Source organism: Dromiciops gliroides, chromosome 1 (assembly GCF_019393635.1).
Source record: "Dromiciops gliroides isolate mDroGli1 chromosome 1, mDroGli1.pri, whole genome shotgun sequence".
NCBI lineage: Eukaryota > Metazoa > Chordata > Mammalia > Microbiotheria > Microbiotheriidae > Dromiciops > Dromiciops gliroides.
Window position 1 is genome coordinate 743,971,860 of NC_057861.1, and position 19,940 is coordinate 743,991,799.

Consider the following 19,940-nt stretch of genomic DNA (forward strand, 5'->3'; position numbering starts at 1 on the left):
AGAGAAGGTGAGAAGTAGGATAGGAAGACATGAAAGAATGAGTGAATGAATAAAAAGTATGTGTTAAGCATTTCAATGTATAAAGCACATTTTAAAACAGTAGAGATAAAAAAGGAAAGTGAGTTAGTATCTGCTTTTAAGGAGTTTATTCTCTAATTAAGGGAGATAGTACATAAAAAAGAGAGTGCTTCCGAAAGATGGATGGGAAGGCCAAGAAGTCCTAAGGGTTCATAAACAAGGTTAATGGAAAGGCCTTGGTTTTTTTAATTTTTTTATTTTTAATTTTTTTAGTGAGGCAATTGGCATTAAGTGACTTGCCCAGGGTCACACAGCTAATAAGTGTTAAGTGTCTGAGGCCGGATTTGAACTCAGGTACTCCTGAATCCAGGGCCGGTTCTCTATCCACTACGCCACCTAGCTGCCCCAGGCCTTGGGTTTTTAAGTTACCTCAGCATTATGGATGAAAGTGTCTAGTGGGAGGACACAGGTGTCAAGGGTAAAGCCCAGAGGACTTTAGGACCCATTGGGAAAACAAATGGTAAAGGCTGGCTGTCTTCCATCATACCAGAAGCATTAGAATAGATGACTCCCAGATGATCGATACAGTGTGAGCAGTCACATTGCTATCTCCCTCATCCCCATCTTATGGGATCTGAATTGCTCTTTTGCGAGGGGGGGGGGCAATGAGGGTTAAGTGACTTGCCCAGGGTCACATAGATAGTAAGTGTCAAGTGTCTGAGGCTGGATTTGAACTAAGGTCCTCCTGAATCCAGGGCCGGTGCTCTATCCACTGTGCTACCTAGCTGCCCCTGAATTGCTCTTATGGTGGGGCAAAGAAAATCATGTTCCTGAGGGTTATGGAATAGATTTTTAATGTTGCCTATTGCACTTCTCTAAGAGACAGTGAGCTGTAAGGCATGACCATGTTCACAGGATCTTGATTTAGAGCTGGAAGAGACCTCAGGCTACCAAGGCAACTCATTTTACAGGTGAGGAAATTGGGGCCTAAGGGCATTAAGGGACTTACCCAAGTTCACACAAGTAATAAAAATTAATGCTGGGATTTGAATCCAGGTCCCTTGCCTCCAGGGCCAACACTCTTTCTACTGATATGCAACTGAAATTAGGTGAATAAATTAAGGCGGTTGAGACATTATGTAGACAGATTATAAGAAGTTTCATCAAAATGAATTTTAAAGCTACTGAGGTAATGTCAGTGGACAAGAAGGGTAGGAAGGCTGTTAATCAGAAAATGAAATAACTGAAAAAGCTAAATGTTTTGGAAGTGAGTTAATAGAAGCAACATGATTAGGAAGGAGTTAATGTAAATGTATTCTATGTACCTCAAAAGAGGTAAATTCACTGAATAAGAATGAATGAGGGCAACAGTGATAAGTAGAGTATATGACCCTCTCTTCTCTTGACACTGTGAGTCAAAGGGGATTGAGAAAAAGGTACATGTCTAAGAATGGGAGGAGTAGGCTCTAATGGAGAGCACTGAAAATGTTATGGCTCCTCAGTATGGAAGCATGTTTGCATTAACTGAGAAGTAGATAGAATATTGTTTGAAAAGTTTCAGGCTGTTGGGAAACTTGTCACCAAAAGAGTGAGGATTCCAGAGGTATAGTGGTAGCTATTCCTGTGAGTAATTCACTTAACCTTTCTTAATCACAAATTAAACCTTATAAAATAGACCTGACAATATTTGCATTACCTACTTCGTAGTGCTCTTATGAGGAAAACAGTATATAAATTGGAAGGTCATCCTGTAAGTGGCATTGTTTCCCAGATAATACAAGAACCTTGTCACAGAGTAATTAGGTATGTGAGAAGCATTCATCATTATCAGAGAAGTAATGAAAAAGATGCTACACTGTAATTCAAAGGGTCTGTGAGAGTCAACCTTTATATATGGATGACATGAAGGATAAGTCTTTGGTTTTCAGAATTTCAGTTGCAGAATTATGAATCATATTCCCTGGTTTTACTTTATCTTTTTTTTTCACTTGGTGAAAGGGATATTTTTTGAGCTTCAGGTGTTAGTTAGATCTGTCAAAAATTCTATTAAATATCTTAAAAAATGCTAGGCATAGATGATATAAGTAAATTCACATTGTGACCTGCAAAGAAGAACTAGATCATCTGAATCAAAGACACAAAGCCTAAGAAGAGTCTCAAGTTTATGCCATATAAGGATTGACTGAGAAACTGGAAATATTTAGCTTTGAGAAGAGAAGACTCTGGGAGGCAACAAATACTGGGATTTAGTATTTGAAAGACTGTTCTGGGGCAACTAGGTGGCACAGTGGATAGAGCACCGGCCCTGGATTCAGGAGGACCTGAGTTCAAATCTGGCCTCAGATACTTAACACTTACTAGCTGTGTGACCCTGGGCAAGTCACTTAACCCCAATTGCCTCACAAAAAAAAAGAAAAAGACTGTTCTATGGAAGAGGGATTGGATTGTTTGCATTTTTCCCTAGAAGGCAATGAATGGAAGTTTTGTTGATGTTGTTGAGTTCTATCTGATTCTTGCTGACTCCATGGATCACAGCACACCAGACCCTTCTGTCCTCCACTATTTCTCAAAGTCTGTCCAAGTGTATGGTCATTGTTTCCATGACACTATGTATCCATCCCAACCTCTGTCTTCCCCTTTTCCTTTTGCCTTCAATCCTTCCCAAGGAAAGTAAAAAAAAAATTCCAACAAGAGTAAAAGAAAAACAACAAAAAAAACAAAACCCAAAAAACCCTTCTTCACCATTAGAACTCTTCTGATGCAGGATAAGCTTCCTTGGGTCATAGTGGGTTACTCCCATTTGAGGTCTTCAAGCAAAGGATAAATGGTCATTTTTTGGGTATATTAAAGTAGGCATTCCTTTAATGCAGAAATTGGACCAGATGCCCTCTTCCAACTCTTAAAGTCTGATTCTATTCTTAGAGTCTAATGAAATCCTGAGACCTTTGATAAAACATTCTCCTAGGGCATATGGGAAGTAGAAACCCTTTAAAACAATAATAATGATAATTTTAAAGTTTGTGAAGCACTTTTCATATGTTAATTAAATATGCTAACAAAATATAAAAGTCAAAGACTGTGTAAATGATAGAATGTAGTTTTAATGGATGTAGCATAAGGTAATGGAACCAACATTGACTCTGGAATTAGAGGACATGAGTTCAAATGCTGTGTCTGACATTTACTTGTGTGACTTTGGTAAGTAACTCAACCACCCAGAGCCTCAGTTTCCTTATATGTAAAATGGGGTGGGTGGACAGGTTGGTTTCTGAAGTCCCTTCTGACTCTCTATGATCCCATAAGTAATGAAAGAAATAACCTTAATGAAAGCAAAGTTGGTCCTATATACATAGAGAAAAAATGATTTTGGGGGGCAGTTTCCTAACTTATTACTTCTCTTTGTATCAGTTGGTATGTGGGAGGAAAAAATATTTAATGCTTATTGCTGAGGATTTACTCACTACCCTCCCAGGCAGTCCTGGTGATTTTTCATATTTATTACTGTAAATTATTGGTATTCTGAAATGTCACGAAGCCTGAGAATGAGATCAGTGTGGAAGCAATAACAACTGAGAGTAAAGAAATGTCTTGCGTTTTAATGATTCCTCCCCTATTACTTTGCCTCAAGTTTCTCAGGGGGGCCACTGGCTCATGATTTGTCTCTGCCAGATGAGAGACAAGCAAGCTGGGAGGCAGACTTTCCATTTCCTCTTGCTCTCCACTGGAATGGTATTTAACTTCTGGGGATTTTTTTGAAGAAAAGGTAGAAATTTCTCGGAAATATGTATAGATTTTTAAACCAGTGCATTGGTGTGGGGTAAAAGAAAGTGCCTGGTGGGATATCATTTAACAACTTATAATTGCATGTAAATAATTTGTTGGATTTTAAAGTTGGAAGGGCTTTTGGTGATATCTCTGTGACAGATTCCTCACTCCATAAAACATAGCTGGGGAAAAGAAGAGATGTCTAGGGGCCCTTCTGCCTTAACATTCGGTAAGCACTGGGTTATTTTGCAATCTGCACAGAGATTTTGATGGATATTTTGCCAGTTCCAGAGAACAGAAAGAGAACCCAGTAGAGTTGGAATCTTTTTTGCTCATTCTTTTGTTTGTTTGTTTGTTTGTTTTGTTTGTTTTGTTTTGTTTTGGTGAGGCAATTGGGGTTAAGTGACTTGCCCAGGGTCACGCAGCTAGTAAGTGTCAAGTGTCTAAGCCTGGATTTGAACTCAGGTCCTCCTGAATCCAGGGCCAGTACTCTATCCATTGTGCCACCTAGCTCATTCTTTTTGACAAAGGCAATAGTCTTAGAAGTCAAGAAGATGGCCATGCAAATACAAGAATAAGTAGAAGATGGGGGAAACATCTAGGAAATTCAGTGGGTTGTAAGAGAAATAGGGCACAGGCTCTGTGAGGGCAGGGAATAGTAAAGTAATTTAATTTCTCTTCACCTCCTTTTCCTCACAAACTTAGTGACCCTCTATTCCAGTTCATTCCGGAAAAAGCATTCCTTCTACATTGTGCCAGAGTCGCAGTCATTCAACCACTGCTTGAAGATGTTTTGTTTCATTTCAGGAAAGCTCCAATTATTAGGAAGTTTTCCTGATATTGAGCCTAAATTTGCCTCTTTGTGACTTGGCTTCTTTGTGAAATATCACCAGGACTGCCTGGGAGGGTAGTGAGTAAACTTATTGTTTCTTGCTCTCCCATCTGTGGCCCCCCAAAAATGTGTCTAGTTCCAGTTTCATGTGGCAACCTTTCAAATACTTGAAGATAATAATCATGTAAATCAATCAACAAATGCGCATTTATTAAATGCCTATGTTATGTCAGACACTGTGCCAGGACAAAGAACCTCAATTGCTTCAGTCAATTCTCATGTGTCATGGACTCAAAGGTCCTTCACCATCCTGTTTTCCCCCCAAGACTTATGGAAGAAGCCTCTATGTGCCAGGAATTGTGCTAAGTGCTTTACAAATATTACCTCATATGCTCTCTCCTTTGGTTGCCTTTCTTTGCTTGCTCTCCAATTGATAGCTAAGCAGACAGGTGAGAAGGTAGGTAAGTAGGTAGTACATAGATAGTGTAGGGACCAGCTTTAATATGGGGAGAGTTAATTGGGTGGCTCACCAAATATAGAGGTTCAGAAAATAATGAGGGACCTCTAGGTCCAAAGTTTCCACCCCTCCAAACTGCCTTTTTTAGTTATTTCTCCCAGGCCAATAAGAAAGGAGCTTAACGGCCTCTTTTCCACAAACAAATCAGATTTTATTTAATGGGAATAAAATACACAGTAAAGGTGAAATTAATAAACTCAAGGACAAGGGAATAGTGAAAAAGGAAAATGGATAATCTCCCTGGATCTAGCAAGGGCTATCTCAAACCCAAATTTGCTTTCAGCTCAGCTAATTCAAAGGGCTGTATTTAACTCACCACCAGGGCTCCATAACTTCTATGGGAGTCAGCAGCCAGTCTCTAGTCCTCTTCAAATGCTCCTCCAAGGCCAGAGAGAGAGAGAGTGTGTGTGTATTACTACCTATTGGAGTCCCTTTTTCTACCTTTTTCTCCCTCCCCTAAAGGGGAGGGCCTTCAAGTAATATGGCCGAGACTGGTTCCCTGTTGATGATGCAGTCCACAGCCTCTGAGGATACTCCTTCTCAGGGTTGGACAAGTTTAAACTAGGTGGCTAAAAATCTAATCATCTTAATTGAGTACTTAGTAGTTTCTCATTCACACCCAATTCAAATACTACTAAGTCAATCAAGTTGGACCCCTGGGCGTCTGCCAAATTCCATTATTTTACCACAATAGATAATTTATTAAGTATTTACAATGTGTCAGCAGTATGGTTACAAATGGAAGCAAGTAAGGCAGACCCCACTTTCAAAGGAGCATACACTCAAATGGGAGTAAGGCAATCCGTAAAGGTGAACTGGAGAGGTGTATGTGTTGCATGCACTTGAAGTCATGATTTGGAATGGGTAGCAGGGAAGTGACATCAAGGTCTGCTTCGCGATAAGATATGGTGAAAACTCACCTATCAGAGCCCAGGGTAGTTCCATTAAATTATGAGCTTCTTGAGGGTCTCATGCCTTGCACTGTATCCTCAGAACTTAGAAAGGAGCCTGGCACAGAGTAGGTGTTTAATAAATGTTTATTGACTCTGAGTCTGATAAGGACTTATAAATGTTCTTTCTATTTTCTGTTGCCCCAAATGAAGCACAGTATTCCAGATTTGGTCTGACCAGGTCAGCAGACAACAGGATTAGGGTTTCTTTACTCCTGTAAATTAAATAATGAAGCTCAATATCACCTTAGAATTTTGGCTACCATATGACTCTAGAGGTTGAGAGAAATCAGCTAAACAATAAGCATTTATTATTTTCCTTCTATATACCAGACCTTGTACTAAGCACTACAAAAGTGACATAGGCCTCTCCTCAAGGGGCTTACATTTCATTTTGCTTGTTGTCTACTACAATGACTAGTATTCCAAGCCATACCTTCTTCATCATCTACTTCTGACCTTCTCGACTGATACATTTATGACTTTCTTCAAGATGAGTGAATAAGATGATTCTGCTCCCATCTCACTGCCAAGCTTGCCCTCTCTCAATCTCTCTCTTCTGGTTGAAGGATGATATAGTGCTCACCAAATATTAGAGGCTTGAAAAGGCTCTTAAATCAGCATCTTGCTCTACCTCTCAATTTCAGATGAGGAAACTATCAGAGAGAGGAGAGAGGTGAGTCAGAAAGCCTTTGTCCCATTCTCTGCCTCTGTGGCTTTGTACATGTTGTCCCCTACCTCTGAAATGGGCTTACTTTTGACAGGCCCTAAAGAATTGCTAGTTCACCTACCATCTTCTGTATGAGGCCTTCCTTGGTCTCCCCAGCTATTAGCATGATTCTCCCTTCCTCCTCCCCTGAAATTATTTCATATGATTTTCCATTTACTTTGTCTTTGCTTATCTGTATGTATTTTACATCCTCACAATAGAATGTAGGCTACTTAAAGATAGGAACTGTTTAATGATTTTTATTTGTACTCCTAATACTTAACATAGGAACTGGCACATATATATGGTAGGCACTTATATATACTTTTTACTTACTCATTCATTTATTCATGCCTGACGAGAGAGACTAGAAGTCATTTGACCTTTGACTGAAGACCTACAGTGTAGGAGATCTCAATACTTCTCAACTCAGCCTATTTCAGTTTGAGAATGGGACCTCCATCTTTCTTCATATCCCTAGTGCTTAGCACATACTAAGCATTTAACAAATGCTTAGTAAAATTCATTCATCCAGTTGTTTTTTACAAAAATATTTTGCCTCTTAATGTAATGTAAAAAATTTCTATTAAATATACTAATACATAAATTTCTATTAAATATATAAAGGTGGAATGGGCTCTCTGGGTCAACAGTAATCTCCCTGGAGTTGTTCAAGGAACAGTTGAATGACAAGTCCTTGGGTATGTTGCCAAGGGGAATCCTTTAAATGGCATGGCTCAGATGGGGTAGTCACTGAAATATTTTCCAATCTGACATTCCACTAAGATGAACAACAAGCATTGGATTTGGAGTCTGAAGACATGTGTCTTGCCCCTGTCATTTACAATGCTTATAAGTAAGCTTAGGCAAATCCTTTCCATTCTCTGAACTTCAGTTTTCTCATCTGGTAAATGAGTAGGTTGAACTTATTGACCTCTGGGATCCTATCAGTCTCTGAAATTATGACTTCTTCCTAATATATCAAATGAAATTGGACTAGATGGCTTAAAAGGTCCCCTCTATGGTCTCTAAGCTCTAGGATATATCCTATACTATTGGAGAGAGGAATATTTATTTAAAAAACCACAACACACGAGCTGGGACTTGTGAGGGAGAATGGATGATACAAAGGCCTCCAAAGAAATGCTTGGAGCCAATTGGAATGAGAAAAAAATGTTCCCAGTCTCTCTGAAGATAATCTTCAAACAACTGCTGTAGACTGATGTTCTTTAGCCATCTGGAATATGACGACTGCTTTTTAACTAAGGCTGCCTGCAAGGTTAGGGTTCCATGAGAAAAGAAAGGCAAGGCTGCAAAAACAACCACTCCTGCCAGTGAAAGAATTATCTTCATCTGTCCCCAGTATGAAAAGAATCCAGACTATTCCTTTTAGGTCTCCATGTCCATAGAAAGCAGAGCTAGCCATGGGGTCAGCTTCATATAGTAAAGATCCCAATGGAGTGTGAGTTTCCCCTTTCTGACTCTCATTGGTCTCATCTATCGTGTCGGTCACCTTGACCCATCTGTATGTTTCATTTGATTATTACTATCATTGTAGCCACATTCACTCTGAAAATGAAAAAAAGCTACCAAGAAACTTCACTAAAAGACGGGATAAAGAATGTTGTTTGTCTTTCATTTTTAAAATGGCCAGGTCAAATCTTTACAGTAACACAGAAATAGAAAAAGAAGTGACTTTATATAAAAAGCCTTTTCCTCTCTCTCTGCTAGAACCAAGATTAGAAATGATGAAGCAAAGACTTACAGAGTGTTGGAGCTGGATGGAACCTTTGAGGTCATCTAGCCTGAAATCTCATTTAACAGATGAAGAAACTCAGAAAAATGAAACAACTTCCCTAAGTTTACTCTTTTAATGTAGAGAAGAATGGTCAGGACTGGGTGACATTATAATTTAACTAACATGATTAAGTTACAGCTGTGTACAAAACACACAACTAGAGAAACAAAGATCAAAATGATATAGGTTAGATGGTGCAGTAGGTAAAATGTTGGACTTTGAATCGGGAAGGCCTCCGTTCAAATCTGACTGTGGACATTTTATTCACTAGCTGTGTAACCCTGGGCAAATTACTTAACCTCTCTTTGGATCAGTTTTCCTTATCTGTAAAATGGGAAAAAGAATATCGTCTCCTTCCCAGAGTTGTGAAGACAAAATGAGATAGTCAACTTCTTTTCAAACCTTAAAGCATATGGCACGTGCTGGTTGATTTGGTAAATATAGTTCTGGAAAGATATACCTAAATCAAAAGGGGTAAAATAAATGGAAAGAGTAGAAGAGTAGAATATAATCCTACAAAAATCCTAAAGAATACTCATATGAGGAAATCCAGGTACCAGAAAAGTGAGAGAGGATATGGTGGAGGATATTTGAGTGAAGATCAATGGAAGATGAAAGAGAAGTGATCTTAATGTAGGATTCCACTACTATACTGGGATTATTCCTGGACAGAAGTATTTAGATGAGAAACTGGAAAATCGGGTCACAAGCCTCTTGTACATTTAGGGTTCTGTACTGAAGGGGAACTTCAACTCTTGGCATATCTACTAGAGCTCCTTCTCTGTCAACAGAAGAGCAGTTGAGAAGTTTGGGGCTTATTTTAATATTAATTTTATCCTCTTAAGTGTGAAGGAATCAATAAAAGGAACCTCAGTTTTGAACTTGATACTCACTGAATAAAATTAATGGATTCTTGGGGTGTATATCATGGGAACCTCTAAGCAATGAGAAAGAAAAAACGCAAATATTGTGGAATCACAGTCAGGATCACCCAAGAGTAAGTGACCTCTGGGATACTATCAGTCTCCATGTTAAAGTAGTGGAATACTTGGAATATGAAACTCTGGAAGGCAAAAAAACTCGGATTACAAAGAGGAATAACCTATCCAGCAAAAATTGAGTGTTATCTTTGGAGGGAAATGGATATTTAATAAGATAGAGAGCTTTGAAACATTCCTGATAAAAAGATGAGTTGAATAGAAATTTTCACATTCAAAGAGAAGACTGAAGAGAACCATAAAAAATGTAAACATGAAAGAATGATTATAAGTAACTCAATGGAGTTAAACTGTTCACATTCCTGTATTTGAAAAATTAAACATGTGACTTTTAAGAACTTTATTAGGGCATTTAAAATAAGTTCACATACACAGAAGGCATGGGTGTGAGTCTATCATGTTGGAATGATCTCCAACAAAAATTGAAAGAGTAAGAATGGGATACATTGGGAGAAGGAAGAAGGGGGAAGAGGAATTGGGAAAATTTTCTCACATAAAGGAGGCATGTAAGGAAGAGCTTTTACAGTTAGGGAAACTAGAGGTGGGTGGACAAGTTTTGAACCTCACTCTCATTGGAATTGGTTCAAACAAAGAACTCAGTTGTGTATAGAAATGTAACTTACCTAACAGGAAATTGGAGGGAAAGGGGATAAATAAAGAAGTAAAAGGATAGCAAAAGGGCAGAGAGACTAAGAGAGATATCGGTTAGAAGCAAAATAAACTTTTGAGAAGGGATGGGATAAAAAGAAAGAGGAAGATGCAAGCAATAATAGGGTGAAGGGAAATAGTGATCATAACTGTAAATGTGAATGGGATGAGCTCACCCATAAAACAGAAGCAGATAGCAAAATGGATTGGTAACCAGAATTCAACAATATGTTATTTTTAAGAGACATACTTGAAACAGAAAGACACACAGAGTTAAAATAAATCCTAGGAGTAATGCCACTACTAAGTCTGTATTCCAAAGAAATCAAAGAAAAAGTAAAAGGATCTGTATATGCAACAATATTTATAGCAGCTCTCTTTGTGGTGGCCAAGTATCAGAAATTGAGATGATGCTCATCAATTAGAAAATTATCGAACCATTTGTGTTTTATGATTGTGATGTACTACCACTGTGCTATAAGAAATGCCAATGATGAAAAAATGCTATTCACCTCCAGAGTGAGAACTGATGAACTTTGATTGCAACCAACTATAATTTTCTCACTTTTAATTTTTCTTGCTTTTTAGAAATATGGTTAAATGTTTTACATGATTTCACATGTATAATTGATATCTTATTGTTTGCCTTCTCAGTGGGTAGTGGAGGTGTGGAAGGGAGGGAGAGAATCTGGAATTCAAATTCAAAAAGAAAAGAATGTTAAAAATAACTAAATAATAAAGTTGAAAAATAAATATCTATATTAGGAGTATCTGAGGCTATAGGTTGCTTTGCTGCCTCTCTTATTCTATGTTTTCTCCAAAATTTTCTTGTTCTAGCCTAATATTTTCTTTCATGTTTTGTACCTAGTCTCTATGATACAATACTTGGCAAACATGTAGGTAATCTTTTCCTTCTCATTTCAGACTGAAGTTCTCAGTCAGATTTGTAAGACTCTAGGCAAATAAATTTGTGGCATCCATTATCTGCAGTTGATTCCTCTCCAAGAACCTATTCTGCTGTATTTTAAGCTGTGGTCTAGAAATCCAGATTCTTTTCTCAGACACTATCTTCTTTATGAGTTGTTTATTTCTCAAATGTTCCTTCTCCTATATAATTCCCCTACCTTCAGCCAGAAGTGGTGATGAAAATACCACATGTGCCTCCATATTCTTCACTTATTTCAATGTATTTTGCCTAGGCCTTTGAATTCTGAACAACATTTTTTCTGGTGATATTCTTTGTCCCCAAAAAGAATCACCAGAATAGGGGAGTAGTTGTTCAGTTGGAAAAGCCATGATTTCTTCCCCATTCTGCACATAAGTTATGGGAAAACTACTTACTTTTCTCTAGTTTGTAGCAGGTTTTTTTAAAAAAGCTATCTATTGGGATATACCTCAGTAGGGGCTAGGTTTAAAGGAAGGCACTTAAATCCTATTTCCCCAAATAATATCCTTAGTTTTGTAAATATTTTGAATAGATATTTATTCAGAAAATATGGTAGTAACATACTTCACACTTACTCTTTTACAGGTGTGGGACAGTTAACCTTGTGTAAGAAGGTGTTGGCAATTGTCAAGATATTGAATTAGCTTCATCTATAACTATATAAGTTGTTCCTATTGTAATAACAGTGGCTAAAGGATCAAACTTCATCACCCACAGTAATTGGTGGCTTTTAATCCATTAGTACCACAGCTGGGCAATTGTTGGGTAAAGCTGGTGTACTCTGCCTTAAAAGTGCAGCAATACCAACCTGCTAGTTTACTGGTTTAGTAGAGCTGGATTTAAATGTGCAAATAATCTCTCCTAGGCATGGCCCAGGGATATGCTTTGGCCTGCCTCCTGAGCAAACAAAAGTATGTTCCTGCCTAAGCTGCAAAAATTCAGTTGTAGGTGATGGAAAGGCTTTAAACTGCTTGTAGCTCCTGCTGCTCCCCTCTTCTTCCTCTCACTATGAATGGATGATCACATAATGGTACCTATAGCCCTACAGGAAAATTCTGGAGGCAGCTCTTTCTAGTCAATTGTTAGATTTTCAGTGTGAGCTCTAACACCTTGAGAAGTAGAAAACCTATGAAAAGGGCTTAATTTAGTATTTTATTGATTGTCTATACTCAAAAAAGTGAAGAAGAAAATGTTAATAATGCAGATTAACCTTAAATGTATATTGCAGGGGCAGCTAGGTGGCACAGTGGATAAAGCACCAGCCTTGGATTCAGCAGGACTTAAGTTCAAATCTGGCTTGACACTTGACACTTACTAGCTGTGTGACCCTGGGCAAGTCACTTAACCCTCATTGCCCCACAAAAAAATGTATATTGCATAGAGGTTTTTTCACAAAGTCAGTTAAACATTTATCAGCATACCCCTGTCACACATAATCATTTATGGAATCCCAGAGTTTCAGAGATGGAGAGACCTCAGAAACCATTCTATCTAACCCATCAAACCCTCAAAATTCTCTGGTGGCCCTTCACTGTGCTAGTCCAATACCAACCTCAGTTCTTGGCAAAATTCTGAAAAGCATCATCAAAGGATGATGAGCAAACATCTTGAAAAGAAAATAGTCATCGTGAAGAACCCATGTATGACTTTTTCCAGGATATGGATAAAACAGACTAACCTAACTTTTTTTTAAACTTGCTACTCCTGTTGATGTTCTTCAAAAAAGACATTCCATCTTCCATCTCTGTGATTTTGTAAGGATTGTCCTCCTTGCCTGGAATGCACTCTTTTTGCCTCTACCTCTTGGAAACTTTGGCTTCCTTTAATGCTCGGTTCAAGCATCATCCACTATGGGAGATCTTCTGTGATTTCCCTCAGTTATTAGTACTCCAGTTTAAAAAATTACTTTTTATTTATTTATGCACACATATGTTGTTTCCTCTCAACAGAATATAAGCTCCTTGAATGCAGGGTCTTGTGCTTTTGGCTTAGTTACAGATCTAAAACTTGAAGGGAACTTAGATCTCATATTGTCTAGTGGCTCTCAAAAATTTAGGCCTCAGTATCCTATTATGCTCTTAAAATTATCTGGGACCCTCCTTCATGATCTTTTGCTTATATGAGTTATCCTTATGAATATTTACCATTTTAGAAATTATGATGTTTTAGGATTATTATGAAAGTAGTTTTAGTGTCACAGACCCCCTGAAAGAGTCTTGGAATGTTTCCCCTGAAAGGGACATCCAGAAACTCCTGGGCCTTTGATAACCCATTAATCTAGTCCAATGGCCTCCTTTTACAAATGTATAAACTGAGGTTCAGAGAGGTAAAATTACTTACCTCAAATAATATTGGCATTAAGTGGCAGAGCCAGGATTTGAACTCAAGTCCACCAACTCCAAGTTCAGTATTTTTTCCACTGTACAGTGCTCCTGGCATACTCAGTGCCTAGCACACATTAGGTAGTTAATTAATACTTGTTGAATGGAAACAAATTGATTCTTCTGAGAAGAATAGGAGGCAAGTTCACTTGCTCATAGAGAAGGCTGAGAGGGAGGTAGGGACTTGATTCTCAAGAGAGAAGGTGTGGAACTGCAAATTAATGCAAAGATCAGAGTTGTGCTGTGCATTAATGGGACTCATGTTGCAATGGTGTCCAGGATGGATTTGAGAGGATCCTCTGGAAGTGAGGGGCCTGGTGACAAAAGAGTTCATCTGAGAGGTGATGAGGACATTAATCTGGATGAGATTAGTGTGAGTGTAAAGGAGGGGACAGAGAAAGCATTTCCCTTTTAATAGACATCCCCCATTTTAATGTTTATAAGAATCTCTTGAGATTTCATAACTGCTGGGAAATTAATTTCATATAGGAGATAAATCATATTCCCCAGATGGAGAGAGAATTGTGAACATCTGCTAATGTTGTCAAAGGCCATGGGGCACACAATGGTGAGAAAATGAAGGGAAATATAACCAGTGGGAATTTTAGCGAAATTTTTCATTTTAAAATTTAACCATTGAGGTTCCATTCTTCCTGGCCAAAGCTGTAGGGTTCCTTGGAAAGAAAAAAAGCCCCAACAACACTAACAACAAAATGGAAGCATGTTAAGAAATGGACCTTCTCACCATTGTCTATGATCATCCCATCTTCACTGATGATTCTCTCCTTGTGTCAAACCTTACTAGCTACATGGCCCTGAAAAAGTCACTTACCTGCTCTTAGTTTCAGTTTTTCTCATCTATAAAATATTTTTATTCCCACCTTCTACAGGAAGCCCTTCCCAGTCCCTCTTAATTCTAGTTCCTTCTCTCTTTTAATTATTTCCTAGTTATCCTGTCAATAGCTTGTCTGGATATATTTTTTGGTGCTTGTCCCGCCAATTTATTTGTGAGTTCCTTAAGGGCAAGGACTGTCTTTTGTTTCTTTTTGCATCCCCAGTGCTTAGCACATTATCTGGCAAATAGTAGGCACTTATTAAATATTTATTGATTGACTGATTGACTGATTCGATAAACTTATATAAAGTGCCTTCTATCTGCCTGACACTGGGTGTGCCTCTGGAGAGGAGGAGGAGGAGGAGGAGGAGGAGGAGGAGGAGGAGGAGGAGGAGGAGGAAAACAGCAACAACAAGAAAAAGAGTCTCTGCCTATAAAAAGGTTACATTCTATTAGAAGGAAACAGGGGACACCCATGCATAAATCTAAAAGTTACACAATGTAAAAACAAATATGAGGGGGAAGGACCTAACAGTGTTGGGGGCTCCAAAAGAACTGTGTAAGAGACAGCCCTAGAGAGAGCTAGGATGGTGTGAAAATGGTTGGGACTGTGATAATGGAGGATTCTTTGTTATTTTCTGTCATGTTTTGACAGAGTGAAAAATATCCTTACTTGAAAGCGGTACTCCTTGATGAAAGCAAAAATCTCCCTTGCAGAGCAATGGGAATGAGAGGATTTCATAGTAAATGATTGATGGTGACGGTGACATTTGTCCAAAAGCCTATTTCTCCAGATGGGCAGAATGCCTTACAGAGAAATAGAAGTGGTATGGGGTAGGGGTTGGGGGATGTCCTAACATCTTCAGAATGAAAGCCTCTGAGGATAGTTGATGTTGAAGTTGGAGGTAGGTGTGAATAGTTGGAGATCTGCAGTTAAGGAAGAATTGATGAAAACCTTTCCTGAAAAAGCTCTGCATGATTGCACATGTATAATCTATATGAAATTGCTTACTGTCTCAGGGGGTGGGGAGGAGAAGGAAGGAGAGAAAAAAATTTAAAACTCAAAATTAAAAAAAAAGAATGTTTAAAATTATTTTTACATGGAATTGGGAAAACATAAAATATTTTTTATAGTATTTCTTTTTTTTAATGTATAAGGTATTTTATTTTTTCCGTTACATGTAAAGATAGTTCTCAACTTTTGTTTATACAAGCTTTACAATTTCAGATTTTTCTCCCTCCCTCCCCTCCCTCCCCCCCTCCCCTTGACAGCAGGCAATCTGATATAGGTTATGTCTATATATCTCTATACATATACATATAGATATATATATACACACATATATATATACACATAATAACATTAATCCTATTTCTGCATTAATCCTGTTACAAGAGAAAAAATCAGAGCAGTGATGCAAAACCTCAAAATAGAAAAAAAAACAACAGCACCCAAAACAAAAGAAATAATATTGTTCAATCAGCATCTATACTCCACAGTTCTTTCTTTCTTTTTTTTTTCTTGGATTTGGAGATCCTCTTCTATCATGAGTTCCCTGGAACTCTTCTGTACCATTGCATTGGTGAGAAGAATATAGTCCATCACAGTAGGTCAACACTCAATGTTGATGATACTGTGTACAATGTTCTTCTGGTTCTGCTCATCTCACTCATCATCAGCTCACGTAAGACCCTCCAGGTTTCTCTGAACTCTTCCTGCTCATCATTTCTTACAGCACAATAGTATTCCATTGTATTCATATACCACAACTTGTCCAGCCATTCCCCAATGGATGGGCACCCCCTCAACTTCCAATTCCTTGCTACCACGTAAAGAGCAGCTGTAAATATTTTTGTACATGTGGGTCCCTTTCCCCCTTCCATGATTTCTTTGGGCAAAAGACCTAAAAGTGGAATTGCTGGGTCAAAGGGTATGCACAGCTTTATTGCCCTTTGGGCATAATTCCAAATTGCTCTCCAGAATGGTTGGATCAGCTCACAGCTCCACCAACAATGCATTAGTGTTCCAATTTTCCCACAGCCTCTCCAACATTTATTATCTTCCTTTTTTGTCATTTTAGCCAATCTGATAGGTGTCAGGTGGTACCTCAGAGTTGTTTTAATTTGCATCTCTCTAATCATTAGAGATTTAGAGCATTTTTTCATATGGGAATAGATAGCTTTGGTTTCTTCATCAGAAAACTGCCTGTTCATATCCTTTGACCATTTCTCAATTGGGGAATGACTTGGATTCTTATAAATTTGATTTAATTCCCTATATATTTTAGAGATGAGGCCTTTATCAGAAGCACTGGCCTCAAAAATTGTTTCCCAGTTTTCTGCCTCCCTTCCAATTTTGGATGCATTGCTTCTGTTTGTACAAAAATTTTTTAATTTAATATAATCAAAATCATCCATTTTGTATTTTATAATATACTCTATCTCTTGTTTGGTCAAAAACTGTTCTCCTTTCCAAAGATCTGATAGGTACACTATTCCTTTCTCTCCTAATTTACCTATGGTATCACCTCTTATGTCTAAATCATGTATCCATTTTGACCTTATTTTAGTATAAGGTGTAAGATGTTGGTCTAAGCCTAATTTCTGCCATACTATCTTCCAGTTTTCCCAGCAGTTTTTGTCAAATATTGAGTTCCTATCCCAGAAGCTGGAGTCTTTGGGTTTATCAAACACTACATTACTAGTGTCATTTACTACTGCATTTCCTGAGCCTAGCCTATTCCATTGATCTACCACTCTATTTTTTAGCCAGTACCAGATAGTTTTGATGACTGCCGCTTTATAGTAAAGCTCCAGGTTTGGTACCGCTAACCCACCTTCCTGTGAATTTTTTTTCATTATTTCCCTGGATATTCTTGATTTTTTGTTTTTCCAGATGAATTTTGTTATTATTTTTTCTCGCTGTATAAAATAATTTTTAGGTAGTCTGATTGGTATGGCACTGAATAAGTAAATTAATTTAGGCAGTATTGTCATTTTTACTATATTAGCTCTGCCTATCCATGAGCAATTGATATCTTTCCAATTATTTAGATCTGATTTGATTTGTGTGAAGAGTGTTTGGTAGTTGTGTTCATAGAGTTCCTGGGTTTGTCTTGGCAAGTAGACTCCCAAGTATTTTATATTATCTACCGTTACTTTAAATGGAATTTCTCTTTCTATCTCTTGCTGCTGGACTTTGTTGGTCATGTATAGAAATGCTGATGATTTATGTGGATTTATTTTATATCCTGCTACTTTGCTAAAGTTGTTAATTGTTTCAAGTAATTTTTGACTTGATTCTCGAGGATTCCTTAAGTATACCATCATATCATCTGCAAAGAGTGATAGTTTTGTTTCCTCCTTGCCTATTCTAATTCCTTTAATTCCTTTCTCTTCTCTGATTGCTAAAGCTAACATTTCTAGGACAATATTAAATAATAGGGGTGATAATGGACATCCCTGTTTCACCCCTGATCTTATTGGGAAGGCCTCTAATTTATCTCCATTGCATATAATACTTGCTGATGGCTTTAGGTAGATACTGTTTATTATTCTAAGGAAAGCTCCCCCTATTCCTAAACTCTCTAGTGTTTTTATTAGGAATGGGCGCTGTACTTTGTCAAAAGCTTTCTCTGCATCTATTGAGATAATCATATGATTTTGGTTGGTTTTCTTATTGATGTGGTTGATTATGTTAATAGTTTTCCTAATGTTGAACCAGCCCTGCATTCCTGGTATAAATCCCACCTGGTCATAGCATATTATCCTGGTGATCACTTGCTGTAATCTCCTTGCTAATATCTTATTTAAGATTTTAGCATCAATATTCATTAGGGAAATTGGTCTATAATTTTCTTTCTCCGTTTTTGCTTTGCCTGGTTTTGGTATCACCACCATATTTGTGTCATAAAACGAATTTGGTAGAACTCCTTCTTCACCTATTTTTCCAAATAATTTGTATAATATTGGAATTAATTGTTCTTTAAATGTTTGGTAGAATTCACCCGTAAACTCATCTGGCCCTGGGGATTTTTCTTAGGGAGTTCATTAATAGCTTGTTCAATTTCTTTTTCTAATATGGGTTTATTTAAGGATTTTATTTCCTCTTCAGTTAACCTGGGCAGTTTGTATTTTTGTAAATATTCATCCATTTCATTTAGATTGTCAAATTTATTGGCATACAGTTGGGCAAAATATTTCCTAATTATTGCTTTAATTTCCACTTCATTGGTGGTAACATCACCCTTTTCATTTTTGATACTGGTAATTTGGTTTTCTTCTTTCTTTTTTTTAATCAAATTAACCAATATTTTATCTATTTTATTGGTTTTTTTCATAAAACCAGCTCTTAGTTTTATTGATTAATTCTATAGTTTTTTTGCTTTCAATCTTATTAATTTCTCCTTTAATTTTCAGGATCTCTAATTTAGTGTCTAATTGGGGATTTCTAATTTGTTCTTTTTCTAGCTTTTTAAGTTGCATGCCCAATTCATTAATCTCCTCTTTCTCTTTCTTATTCATGTAAGCATTTAGAGCTATAAATTTTCCCCTAAGCACTGCTTTGGCTGCATCCCATAGATTTTGGTATGTTGTCTCATTATTGTCATTCTCTTGGATAAAGTTATTGATTGTTTCTATGATTTCTTGTTTGGCCCATTCATTCTTTAGAATGAAATTATTTAGTTTCCAATTGATTTTCATTCTACTTTTCCCTGGCTCTTTCTTACATGTAATTTTTATTGCATCATGATCTGAGAAGGATGCATTTACTATTTCTGCCTTTCTACATTTGACTATGATGTTTTTGTGCCCTAATACATGGTCAATTTTTGAAAATGTGCCATGTACTGCTGAGAAAAAGTATATTCCTTTCTATCCCCATTCAATTTTCTCCAGACATCTATCATGTCTAACTTTTCTAGTAATCTATTCACCTCTTTCACTTCTTTCTTATTTATTTTTTGGCTAGATTTATCTAATTCTGAGAGGGGGAGATTCAGATCCCCCACTAGTATAGTATTTTTTTTTCTTTTTTCTTTTTTTTTTTTTTTGGTGAGGCAATTGGGGTTAAGTGACTTGCCCAGGGTCACACAGCTAGTAAGTGTTAAGTGTCTGAGGCCGGATTTGAACTCAGGTCCTCCTGACTCCAGGGCCTGTTCTCTATCCACTGCACCATCTAGCTGCCCCTACTAGTATAGTATTACTGTCTAATTCCTTTTGTAACTCATTTAACTTCTCCTCTAAGAACTTGGATGCTATACCACTTGGCGCATACATATTTAATATTGATATTACTTCATTATCTATAGTACCTTTAAGTAAGATGTAATTTCCTTCCTTATCTCTTTTAATGAGATCTATTTTTGCCTGCACTTTGTCTGAGATAAGGATTGCTACCCCTGCCTTTTTTACTTTAGCTGAGGCATAATATATTCCGCTCCAGCCTTTTACCTTTACTCTGTGTGTATCTCTCTGCTTCAAATGTGTTCCTTGTAAACAGCATATTGTAGGGTTCTGGTTTTTAATCCACTCTGCAATTC